This window comes from Rattus norvegicus, chromosome 10 (assembly GCF_021556685.1).
Source record: "Rattus norvegicus strain SHRSP/BbbUtx chromosome 10, alternate assembly SHRSP_T2T, whole genome shotgun sequence".
Taxonomy (NCBI): domain Eukaryota; kingdom Metazoa; phylum Chordata; class Mammalia; order Rodentia; family Muridae; genus Rattus; species Rattus norvegicus.
The window spans coordinates 68,056,406-68,070,000 of NC_141543.1; the positions used below are offsets into that span (position 1 = coordinate 68,056,406).

Genomic DNA, 13,595 nt, shown 5'->3' on the forward strand with positions numbered 1-13,595 from the left:
TTTTAAAAAATGAAAATAGTTAAGCACTTGGTAAGCCTAGGTAGAGATAAGCCAGTCTTTGCAAAGATTAAATTTCATTTGTAAACCACATAATTAGGAACTCAAGACTTGAATCCAAACCCATGCCTCATTCATTTATTTACTTTTCTACTTATTGACATCGGGTTTCAATATGTAGCTCTGGCTAGCACGGGACACTAGATACAACCTTATATTCTGTGTATGTTTACAACAAATAATTCTTGTTGGAATTTGCCCAGGAAGTCTAGGCTGGACTCAGAGTCAGAGATCTGCCTGCCTCTGCCTCCCAAATATTGGAATTAAAGAAAGGCATTTGCAGTCAACCCAGTATGTTTCTCACTTGTATATTGAGATTCTAGGTCCAGAAATTGTGAAATGCTGCTGCCATTTTTTTCCTCATCAATCTGGATTAAAAACTTAGCATTGACTTTGCTTTTCCTTATCTTTATTAATTTATTATTTGTTACTGCTTTTGTGAATGATTATTTTTCAGAATCTACCATAGTACACTAAGTGTAAACCCTTCCTCCCCATCCTCTTCCCCTTCTCTGTGTTCATATAATATCTCTACTTAAACTTATGAACCTGTGCATGTGAACAGCTGCCTTTACATCCCACCAGAAATACCCAATTTCCCTTCCTTTTTATGACTTTGCTATAATTACAAGTTTAGGAATCTAATAATGTTTTAGAAATGTTTCTGTGAGGATACTCAAACATTTCTGAATAATCTTTATATAAACTACAAATTGCTTATCTCCCGCTGGTCTCAAAATCTTCCAGCATGGTTTTGTTTGCTTTATTACTTTTGACTTTTGTAAATGTATTTTCTATACCTTCTTATTCTTTATTATGGAGGCATTTTTTTAAATGTTGGGTTTCAATGCCCTTGATTTTTTTTTAATTTAGTGTGTTTATAGATGTGCATGCACAGCACACATGTGGAGGTCAAAGAACAGTTGGAGAAGGTCATTCCCTCTTTGAACCATATAACTTCCTGGAATCAAACGCAAGTTGCAGGCTTACAGCAGTCACCTTTACCCACTGGCCCTCTCACCAGCCCAAAGACACTATTTTTTACTTAGTAATAAATAGGTTTTAGATCCAGATCTCTTTTTTTTTTGTTTTCTTTTCAGCTTCAACTGTTTCTGTCTTTTGTACTTTGAACTAAAATGCAAAACAAATTTTATTTGAATTCAGTAGAAAATATGTGATAGAAACTAAGGCTTCCAAAGTCTCTTGTGATATTTTTGAGTAATTATCATTTCTTCTTGGCATTCACAGTTCTTCCTTAAATTAGGGTTAAAAGCTCTCAAGAGCTGAAATAAATAGTACCATATATTTAAACATCCACAGAAAAACATCTACCTAGGAGAAGCTGAATCCAATAGTCTCTATCCCAATACTTTATTATCTTAAAGACTGAATATGGAAGTGAGTAAAGCATTTCTATTTTGGGTTTCTGAGTTTCCAGGCTACGGTTAAATTGCTGATTTTTTTCTTCCCACAAGGCTTGGAGGACAAAATAATCAATGTGGTTATCTCTGGCCCAGCAGCAGTGATTTAATTATGGTATTGGTATCATTCTTGAGTTGCAGGAAATATTTTATAATATTTTAGTTATAGAAGTAATTACTTTTAAGTTTTTCTATATCTAAATCAAATATGCATTCCCAGTACAGAAAAGACATTTGTCTCTCACTTCAGTTTGGTCACACAGGTTTCCCCAGTGTCTGGAAAGGCCATTGAATTTAGAGTCCTGCTGCTTAACTGTTTGCTGGGAATGATGTGGTTCCCCAGCCTAGCTTTAGTGCAGGAATTTAAGTGCTGTCTGTAGAAGCAAATACTTTTTACTAGAGGCTAATATCAGTGCATGTCTAAATTACTTGAAAAACTTGTTAAAAACATTCTTCTAGGCCTTATAAATAGAGTTCATTTTATTTTTGTAGATGGCATGGACTAAGAACTTGCATTTCGAACAAATTCTTAAATACTGCTGTGGTTTCTTCCACTGGTAGGATTTTGAGAACCAAACTGAGAATCACTTTCTTCCCTATCTGATAACCACCTCTTTCAGGTCAGTGGCTATATTAGAAAAAGGAAAGGGGAAAAATAACAAAAACTTGAAGAGTTTAATAGACTTTAAAAAATAATCCACATGATCATATGAAGAGTTACTACAATAATATGACGTCTGTCTGTCAGTGTGGGGTGAGACACTATTACTATTTCATTCATGCAAGAATGAAATGTGATGTGTTAATTATAAAACCTGTGTGTGTGTGTGTGAAAACTGTGTGTGTGTGTGTGTGTAAACTGTGTGTGTGTGTGTTTGTGTGTGTGACACAGAGGAGTGTGTGTGCTCTTGTGTGCATATGAAAGTCGGAAGACAATTTTGGGGCATTATTTCTCTTCCTTTTGTCCAGTCCTCCCAGAGATTGAACACAGGTTTCCAAGCTTGCACAGCAACTACCTATACCAGCTGAGCCATCTTACCACCCACATCTAAACTTATCAATGTCAATTATAATAAAAAATAAGAGAAGAATATGAATGATTTATCTCCCCAAAAGGAAACTAAATCCCAGTTCAAAAAAAAATAAATAAAACTCCATTTCTGACACCTAGTGAATTTGGAGTGTGAAATTTAGAATAGTAAATGAGAAATGTTTTGCTCTGGTATCTGTCTCATGAAGTTATTCTATTTTTGAGACAGGTCTCATATATCCTTGAACCTCTAATATCCTCACCTGAGCTTTCTGAGTGCTGGGATTATGGGCCTGTACTCCCATGCCCAGCTAATAAAGCTACTTTTTTTTTAAAGTTCTGTTATTTTATTATTTATTGTATATGGGTGTTTTGCCTGTATGTATGTCTGTGCAACACATGTATGTCTGGTGCCCTTGGAGACAAAAGAGGGCATCAGGAATTGCAGTTACAGACAATTGTGAGCTGCAATATAGATGCTGATAATTGAACCTGGGTACTCTGGAAGAACAGCCAGTGCTCCGAACAATTTTTCCAGTCCCTGACAAAGTTATTTTCCTACAAGTTGATCTCCATACTGTTACTGTTCACTAAAAAAATCTTTCAAACTCTAAAAGTAATAAATTGTCCAGAGTTGTTATTAGTAAAATAGTTGAATTCCAATAGTCATCAATGTGCATACTATAGAAATTAGACATATAAGATATGGGCTCTGTTCTTCAAGTACACAGAGTCTGATTAGGTAGCTAAGATTCCTTTAATTGAAAGTACCATAATACCCATTTAAAGATAGGGTAAACATATTTTTAATGAAAGTATCCCAGAGGTATAGTGCAGTGGTTCTCAACTTTCTTGATGTTATAACCCTTTAGTACAGGCAGTTTCTCATCTTACGGTAACCCCCAACAATTAAATTATTTCCATTGCTACTTCCTAGCTGTAATGTTGGTACTGTTATTGTACCAAATTGTAGTACAAACATCTGTTTCCGATGGTGTTAGGCAGCCCCTGTGAGAGAGTCTTTTGACCCTGAAAGGGATCAAGACCCACAGATTGAGAATCACTGGCATAGTTGCTAATACAGTTTTCAAGGTTCTAGGTTCTTTCCCTTCTCTGCTCTGCCATTTTTTGGGATCCTAAAATGGATGTCACACAGATGGAGACACTGCTACATTTGAGAGCATCTCTTCAGATGCACGGAAAGGTCATTTTCTTTTCTGAAGTCTCTGTCATGGTTAAAAGCCTTTCCCGTGAGGACTGGAGAGACTTACCCTCAGGCCTCCCCCGTGTGCCTGTGGTTTGTGGCTGACTGTGTGTTGGGAGCCAGGGAGGAGGTAACTAGCATTATCAATTGTTAACTGGTAGTGGAGATGACTTTGAGGTAAAGAGGAGGATCAGCCACAGAGGAGGGTAGAATAGGTATAGATGAGTGAGTATAAAGATAATTATCAGGCTGAATTATGTGCTTGAGATCTATAAGCAATCTTTTTCTGAGGGAAACCGTGAATCTCTCTCTTATATTCTTCTTTGCTTTAAAAAAGAAAAATAACTCTTTAATTCTATGGAAACCCTTCTTAGCTTGCTGGTGGTATAAAACCAGGCCATGTTTGGCCCACAGGCTATATTTGTCAAACCCTCTTAACAGTGACGACTTAGAGGGAGATCCCTCTTTAATGAAAATAAAGTTACCATTTTTGAAGTGTCCTGAGATTCTAGGGTATTAGGTGGTGCTTTAGATTGAAAGATGTGTTCCTTCTGAAAAGGTGCAGCAAGGAAGTCACCATCACATGATCTGTATTATGTGTAGAGCAGAGGGTAGCAATGTCTTCACAAATGAAATGGGCAAATTGCAGGCCAGAATCAGAGCCTTTTGGCAAAAGCTCTTTGACTGCTTCCCCCACTGGCAAGTCAATTTGCTAAGTAGCTCTCAGAAATGAAGGTGCTCCTTTGGCTTCAAACTTTCGTACTAACCTGAAGCCCTCAAGAAACAACATTTCATAGTTTATTCTTCTAATGAAAAGATAAAAGCCATGTCTTTAATGCAGACTGTCAGTCTCTTAACCATAACTATATACAAGATTTTGTTTTATCCTCAATTGAGGTTTTTAGACAATAAGAAAAATAGTAGTAACTTGCATGCTAAAATACTTACTTGTTGAACATTTACTGAATGCCTGTTTTGTTCCAGCCCCAGAGACAGAATATTAGAAGCTAACAATCTAGAAGTGGAAAGAGAATCTGTAGGAATAATTACAGTAGAGTAAGATAAGAGGTAGAAGATATATTTGCAAGAAACTATAGATATATATAAAAATAATCACCCAATCCATCTTTAAAACTTGCCATTTTTTCATGTTTGCTTAGTCTAATTTATTATTATCCTTCAACAGCCATAGATTGTATCCTTTTTTTTAAAAGATTTATTTATTATATATAAGTACACTGTAACTGTCTTCGGACACACCAGAAGAGGGCATCAAATATCATTACAGATGGTTGTGAGCCACCATGTGTTTGCTGGGATTTGAACTCAGGACCTCTGGAAGAGCAGTCAGTGCTCTTAACCACTGAGCCATCTCTCCAGCCCCATAGATTGTATCCTTAACATCAAATATTATCTTGAAGATCTGTGCTATTAATCATAAAGATGCCTTTAGATGACAGAAATGTATTTACTCTTCTGGAGGTGTGCTGGCTGCTGTTAGGTGTAAGTGTTGGCAGAGTTGACTTCTTCTGAGGTATCTTTTTGGCTTGTAGATATGTATGTCTTCTGTCTTCGCATGGTCTTATCACTGTATGTTTATTTCCTAAAGAGCTTCTCCTCTTACTCCTCTTATTCCTCTTTTTCTTTTCCTTCTAGTTTGAATAATTTTCCCTTTTAAAGAACTTTTCATTTTGAGTCATGGTCTCACTAAAGTTGACTGAGTTTTCTTTGAGCTTATTCTCTAAACCCAGACAGGCCTTGAGCTAGGAATCTATTGTCTTAGCCATCCCAGTAGCTGGGGGTTATAGGCTTGTGCCACCAGGTATAGCTATTATTGCACTTACGTAAGGTATCTGGAGTAGTCAAATTCATTGAAACAAAAGTGAGTGATAGTTGTCAGACTCATGACAGAAAGAAATGAATTATTTATTTACAATGTATATTGTTTTAGTTTTGTAAAATAGAATACTGTTGAGATTGGTCACCCAACAATGTGAATTTACTGAACTGTAACTTTAAGATGGTTGAGACAAGACCTGGCCAGGAGCATGGTGGAGAGGTATGGTCCATTATGTGGGGACTTGAACTGTATTCTCAGGACCCATGTAGAGATACCAGGTTTAGTGGTATACACTTGTAATCCTGGTACTGGAAAGATGGAGACAAGAGAATCCCTAGGGCTCACTGGCTGTCAAGTCTGGTTTAATTGATGAGCTCCAGGCTAATGAGAGATCATATCTCAAAGGAGGTGGACAGTGTTCCTGATGATACCTGTGGTTACTCTTTAGCCTACCCATGCACACATGCATCTGATTACACACACACCCACACACATCCACATGTGCGTGCATGCATGAGCGTGCAAATTGCACTAAACATATTTGAGAGTAAATTTAATGTTACATTATTTTAACATAATTTAATAAAATGTTTCTGAAGCTTGAATTGGTGGTATACACCTATATAATCCCAAGTCCTTTGGAGGATGAGACAGAAGGTTCACAGGTTCAAAGTGCACCTAGGTATAGACTGAGGTCAAGGATAGCCTGAGTAGCATAATGAGAACCTGTCTCAGAACTTTAAAAGATAGAGATATGGGGAACCGCTCATTAGTGAGGTGCTTTTCTGGCATGGCTAACACTCTAAATGAATCCTCAGCATTCCGTAAGTAAATAATATTTTTGAGATTTTGTCTTTCACCCCTTCCCATTTCTCCCTACAGACCCTCCCATATACCCCGCTCCTTGATCTCTTTCAAATTCATTGCCTCTCTTCTTAATTTCTCTCTCTCTCTCTCTCTCTCTCTCTCTCTCTCTCTCTCTCTCTCTCTCTCTCTCACACACACACACACACACACACACACACAAATATATATTTTTGAATATTCTTAAATATATAAAAAAACAACCTGCTCAGTCAGTGTTACCTGTCTGTATGTTTCAGGGCTAACCATTAGATACCAGATAGTCAGTTGGTATGATCTTGCCTAGGGAAGACCATTTTTCCCACTCTGGATATTCTGTAGTAACCGATAGTGCTTTATCTAGGACTGAAACATACTGAGCATCCCCTCTTACGTCTTAACATGTCTATTGGTATCACCTTTGTTCAGGGCATGTTTATTTAGGTAGCCATGTTGGCGAAATGGCTTTTTTAAAATTAGGTATTTTAATTTACATTTCAGATGCTATCCCTTTTCCCAGTTTCCTGTCCATAAACTCCCTATCCTATCCCCCTCCTCCTGCTTCTATGAGAGTGTTCACCCACCCACCCCTTCTAGTCTCCCTGCCCTGATAGTCCCCTACATTGAGGGGAATCCAGCCTTCACAGGACCAAGGGCTTCTCCTCCCATTGGTGCCCAACAAGGCCATCCTCTGCTACATATGCAGCTGGAGCCATGGGTCTGTCCACGTGTACTCTTTGGATGGTTGTTTAGTCCCTGGGGGGATCTGTTTTGTTGGTATTATGGGGTTGCAAACCCCTTCAGCTCCTTCAATCCTTTCCCTAACTTCTCCAGTGGGGACCCTGTTCTCAGTTCAATGGTTGACTGAGAGCATCCGCCTCTGTATCTGTCATGCTCTGGCAGAGCCTCTCAGGAGACAGCTGTATCAGGCTCCTGTCAGCATGCACTTCTTGGCATCAGCAGTATTGTCTGGGTTTGGTGGCTGTATATGGGCTGGATCCCCAAGTGGGGCAGTCTCTGGATGGCCTTTCCTTCATTCTCTGCTCCAAACTTTGTCTCCATATCTCCTCCTATGAATATTTTTTGTTTTCCCTTCTAAGAAAGACTGAAACATCCGTACTTTGGTCATCCTTCTTGAGCTTCATGTGGTCTGTGGATTGTATCTTGGGTATTCCGAGCTTTTGGGCTTATCAGTGAGTGCATACCATGTGTGGTTTTTTGTGATTGATTTACCTCACTCAGGATGATTTTTTTTCTAGTTCCATCCATTTGCCTATGAATTTCATGAAGTCATAGGTTTTTGATAGCTGAATAGTACTTCATTTTGTAGATGTACCACATTTTCTGTATCCATTCCTCTGTTGAAGGACATCTGGGTTCTTTCCAGCTTCTGACTATAGTAAATAAGGCTGCTATGAACATAGTGGAGCATGTGTCCTTGTTATATGTTGGAGCATCTTTTGGATGTATGCCTAGGAATGGTATAGCTGGGTCCTCAGGTAGTACTATGTCCAATTTTCTGAGGAACTGTCAGACTGATTTCCAGAGTGGTTGAACCAGTTTGCAATCCTACCAACAATGGAGGAGTGTTCCTCTTTCTCCACATCCTCACCAGCATCTGCTGTCACCTGAGTTTTTGATCTTGCCATTCTGACTGGTGTGAGATGGAATCTCAGGGTTGATTTGTACTTCCCTGATAACTAAGGATTTTGAACATTTCTTTAGGTTCTTCGATATTCCTCAGCTGAGAATTCTTTGTTTAGCTCTGTACCCCACTCTTTTTTTTTCTTTTTTTCGGAGCTGGGGACCGAACCCAGGGCCTTGCGCTTCCTAGGCAAGTACTCTACCACTGAGTTAAATCCCCAACTCCTCTGTACCCCATTCTTAATAGGGTTATTTGATTCTCTGGAGTCTAACTTCTTGAGCTCTTTGTATATATTGTATATTAGCCCTCTATTGGATGTAGGATTGGTAAAGATATTTTCCCAATCTGTTGCTTGCCATTTTGTCCTATTGACAGTGTCCTTTGCCTTACAGAAACTTTGCAGTTTTATGAAGTCCCATTTGTCAATTCTTGATCTTAGAGCATAAGCCATTGGTGTTTTGTTCAGGAAATTTTCCCCAGTGCCCATGTGTTCGAGGCTCTTCCCCACTTTTTCTTCTATTAGTTTGAGTGTATCTGGTTTGATGTGGAGGTCCTTGATCCACTTGGACTTGAGCTTTGTACAGGGTGATAAGTATGAATTGATTTGCATTCTTTTACATGCTGACCTCCAGTTGAACCAGCACCATTTGTTGAAAATACTATCTTTTTTCCATTGGATAGTTTTAGCTCCTTTGTCAAAGATCAAGTGGCCCTAGGTGTATGGGTTCATTTCTGGGTCTTCAATTCTATTCCATTGATCTACCTCCCTGTCTCTGTACCAGTACCATACAGTTTTTTTTAATCTCTATTGCTTTGTAATAGAGCTTGAAGTCAGGGATGGTGATTCCCCCAGAAGTTCTTTTTATTATTGAGAATAGTTTTCACTATCCTGGATTTTTTGTTATTCCAAATGAATTTGCAAATTGCTCTTAATAGCTTTATGAAGAATTGAGTTGGAATTTTGATGGGAATTGCATTGAATCTGTAGATTACTTTTGGTAAAATGGCCATTTTTACAATATTAATCCTGCCAATCCATGAGCATGGGAGATCTTTCCATCTTCTGAGATCTTCTTCAATTTCTTTCTTCAAAGACTTGAAGTTCAGATCTGTCACTTGCTTGGTTGGAGTCACACTGAAGTATTTTATATTATTTGTGACTATGTAAAGGGTGTCCTTTCCCTAATATCTTTCTCAGCCTGTTTATCCTTTGTAGAGGAAAGATACTAGCTTGTTTGAGTTAATTTTATATCCAGCCACTTTGCTGAAGTTGTTAATCAGGTTTAGGAGTTCTCTGGTGGAATTTTTGGGGTCACTTAAGTATACTCTCATATCATGTGCAAATAGTGATATTTTGACTTCTTCCTTTCCAATTTGTATCCCTTTGACCTCCTTTTGCTGTTTGATTGCCTGGCTAGCACTTTGAGTACTATATTGAATAGGTAGGGACAGAGTGGGCAGCCTTGTCTAGTCCCTGATTTTAGTGGGATTGCTTCAAGTTTCTATTTAGTTTGATGTTGCTACAGGTTTGCTGTATATTGCTTTTACTGTGTTTAGATATGGGTCTCAAATTCCTGATCTTTCCAAGACTTTTAACATGAAGGGGTGTTGAATTTTTGTCAACTTCTTAAGTGTAACTTCTGACATTTCTAGGAGACACTCTCAGAGCAAACTCTCTGTTCTCTGTCTCTTATAATCCTTTTGTCCCTTATTTTTCAGTGTGATCCCTGAGCCTTAAGTACAGGAGTTGTTTTGTAGATGTATCATCTGGGTCTTCTCTCCATAACTGCATTTTGAATGGTTGTGCTTTTCTGTAATGGTCTCTATTGAAAAGAGAAGTTTCCTTGGTAAGAGGTAAGGACTACACTTTTCTGTGAATGTAAGGATAAATACTTAGAATATAGTTAGGGATTATGCTAATTTAGTAAAGTAGGTTTCCCTCCAACATCCATGACTTCATCCTTGGGTAGTTAGCTAAGTTTCCAATATTAGACATTATTTCCTCTTTGTCGAGTGAGTCTTAACTCCATCAAAGCTCAAGGGGCCTCAAATTAGAGAGTTGTTGGTTCCTACCACAGAATATATACCACTATTGCACCCCGGGGGTTGTAGTACCATGCTGGATGTTGTTGTGTTTCAGAGGTGTCAGAACTGAGTGGGGCTATTGGTTCTTCCTTCCTTTGGGAGCTTACATGGCTTCTTCAGGGAGGAGGCTTTCATATAGCAACTCCTCTTGGCCTTGTGTCTGAAGTATATGGTGTCTTCAACAATAAGTACTTCCTTCCACCTCTGAAAGGCGACTAAGGGCAATAGCAATGGCTTAGACTCTGGAGAAAGAAGTGCGGGATCTGACTGGGTGGAAAGGTTCAAGAGAAATATTCTAAAAACCAAAGTAAAGATAAAGTAGGTGAAATTGCTTTCATCTGTGTCTTTGTAGGAACCTATAAAGCTTTAATATGCAGACCATCCCTGGGCAGTAGCTAAGAAACTGGCACGGTAATTACTTTTGGGGATGGGATTATAGAGGGCTGGGAGGTGAGAGGATAAGAATTGAAGGGGTACTTAAAATCTCTTTGACACATTCTGAATTTTTTTCACTGGTTTTGCATTACATACTGACATAATTGTTTTTAAGTTTATGACTTGGGGGTAGATACATCAGAGATAGTTTTCTCAATTGGATTATCCTCAGACTATAAAATTACTTTGTCAATCCAGTTGTGCCTATGTATGGCTATGTTTTGGCATCCAATGATTAAAAGATCTTAGTCCTGGATAAAGATACATTTTACTGTTCTTTAGAGTAACAGAAGTTATAGAATGAATGAATATATATTAATATACATATATTAATATATGGGTTTTATTATATTTATAGGCTGTAGTTCAGATAATCCAACAATGGCTGCCTGTGAATTGAAGGTCCAAGAATCCAGTAGTTGTTCAGTCCACAAGGCTGGATCTCTCAACTAGTCTTCAGCATATATAGAATCCCAAACAAGTAGTAGGTTCTAATGCCAGGGAAGGAATGGACTTATAGCAAGGTGAGAGCAAGCAGGCAAAGAGCAAAAGCTTCCTTCTTCCATGTCCATATATATATATACATATATATATGTTTCTGCTGGAGCCTATTAGATCTGCCTAAACATCTGAAGTAAAGATGTATCTTCCTGCCTCAAAATCAGGATTAAAAGTACCTACCCCAAAGATCTGGACCAGAAGTAGATTTTCCCACTTCAAATTAAGCAGAAATAACTCACAGGTGTGCCCTCCATTTTGGGGTTTTAGTTAATTCCAGATGTAGTCAAGTTGAGAAGAATTACCATCACAGTCAGTCAGTCAGTCAGTCAGTCAGTCTCTCTCTCTCTCTCTCTCTCTCTCTCTCTCTCTCTCTCTCTCTCTCTCTGTGTGTGTGTGTGTGTGTGTGTGTGTGTGTGTGTGTGTGTTGTGTGTATTTAAATCCTAGTTTTCACTCAGGTATGTGGCACATACCTGTAATCCCAGCACTTGGGAGGCAGAAGCAGAAAAATTGTCCCAAGTTCAAGACCAGCTTGCTTTACAGAGTTCTAGGACAGTCAGTACTAAGACCTTGTCTCTAAAAACACAAACAAATACAAATCTTAGTTTCCCTTGAGTACAGCAGCAATGTACTCATTTAGAACAACAACCACAAAAAATAAGGAAGGAAAGAAAGATGAATGGAGAGAGAAAAGAAAAGAAATAGTCAATTGTCTTTTGCTTCTTAAACCATGTGACCTATAACAGGGATAAGGGGTAGAATAAGGGACTTAACAATAGCAAGGGATATACTTCTTACTATCCTCAATTTCTATTGAAGAGAAGGAGGAAGTACTCCTCGATTCCACAAAGGAACAGGAAGGAAAAGGAAGAGGAAGAATGGGACAGGAGGGGGGAAAGGGAGAGAGAGAAAGAAAAAGCAAATGGAGGTTTATTACTTCTTTATGGTAGAAAAGGCATGTGAGGACTGGGTGTGACGTTCAGTGGTAAACTATGTGGAAGGGAATGGCCCAGCAAGCAGGAGAAATTCTGCAATAAGAATCTTAGATAAGATCAGTTAAGAGTCTGCCATCTTGAGTTAGTATTATATATAAAACCCTATGAAGGAAGTAAATTAAGGAAGCACATTTTCTTCCCAATTTGCTGAAAATATTTGAAATTAGAAGTAAATGCCTTAAGGTCTTTTTAAATTCATTCATTTATTCTTAAATTCTTGGAAATAAATTGTATAGTACCCAGGAACAGCTCATCAGAATTGTCACAGTCACCTCAGAAGGCAGAGGGAAAAACCTTAAAATGTCTTTTGTTTTCCTTAGGGTTCTTAGACTGTAATTCAGAGCTAAATATGTTGGTCACAAGTAAATACATGTTCCTCGAACCAATTATGTTGTAATTCTATCAGCACATCTAAATGGATAGGTATCTTAATGAATTGTTTTATTATAAGGATATAGTTAAGTCCTGAAATAACTTAGCAGTGCAGATGTGGTTACAGGATCATTAGAGTGTTCGTGTAAATATTCAAAAAGTGCAAGATGAGAACCGAAGGTTCTTAGTGGGTGTGGTTTGAATTAATTGATTTTATGTTTTGCTCTTCAGGTCATAGCACTGACAGGCCATTTTTGGTATGCTCAGGATTATACAGATTTGTTGCAGCATGAGAGTTTGGAAGAATTTGAGGCAGGTCCAATCTCCACCCTAATACTTCCTTTAATCATTTTATTAAGTCTTAGCCTTTGCAGTCGAATTCCTAAAAGTTTTTGAGTATTTTATACATTGATATAAAATAGAAAGAAACCAGAAGAATGAGTATTATTTTTCTCCCTACAAAAGGAAATAAAGAGACTATAGTTGTCAGATACAATTTTTTTAATATTTATTATTTCTGATTATTTTCTAAAAGAAGAGAAGGGAATAATGGCTGGTAAGATTTGATCATAAAACCAAATGTAGACAAAATATCAGGGTAGGAAAAGAGTGGAAAAGGACACCAGGAACAAAGTAGTTAATAGACATAGTATCCCCTGGCTTTACATTCTCTCATCCAAGAGTTTTATATTTTAAAACTGTTAATCTCTCAGGTATTCCTCAGGTCAAAACATATCCTTGCTTGGAAAAAAACAAAGTGTCAGCTAAGACAGCTATAAAGTAGATACCACATATGACTGGGTTTCAACCACTGCTTATAAGAAGTCTTGCTGACATAAGGATAAGTGCACATCAGTGCTCAATGTGAGAGTGACTTGGTTTTCATCCTGGTTACCCTAAGAGCAGACATGTGCATGGCATCTAATGGGTTAGAATTAGAGCTTTTCTGTCCTTGTTTGGTGTCGTTAGTCACGGGGAAAGCCTTCCCATGTTACCAGCTGGTTGTTTCACTCCTTTGTCTCCTTGTACTTATCTTCTAGACAGATTCTGAAAAAGAGACCAGAGAATGGAAGAAAAGGTTTTAAGTTGTTTTCTGGCATCTGGCAAAGGACTTGAGTAGAGTATGCCTTTTGGCTCTGATAAACACTTGTAACCAGACATCTAATGAG

The 13,595-nt window shown here is 38.1% G+C and overlaps 1 protein-coding gene across 2 annotated transcripts in view; it reads left to right on the top strand.

Annotated features, from left to right (window-relative positions):
- Ssh2 (slingshot protein phosphatase 2) overlaps window positions 1-13,595 on the top strand; it is a 251,109-nt gene that overhangs the window by 56,513 nt on the left and 181,001 nt on the right. The gene's annotated exons all lie outside the window — the stretch shown is intronic.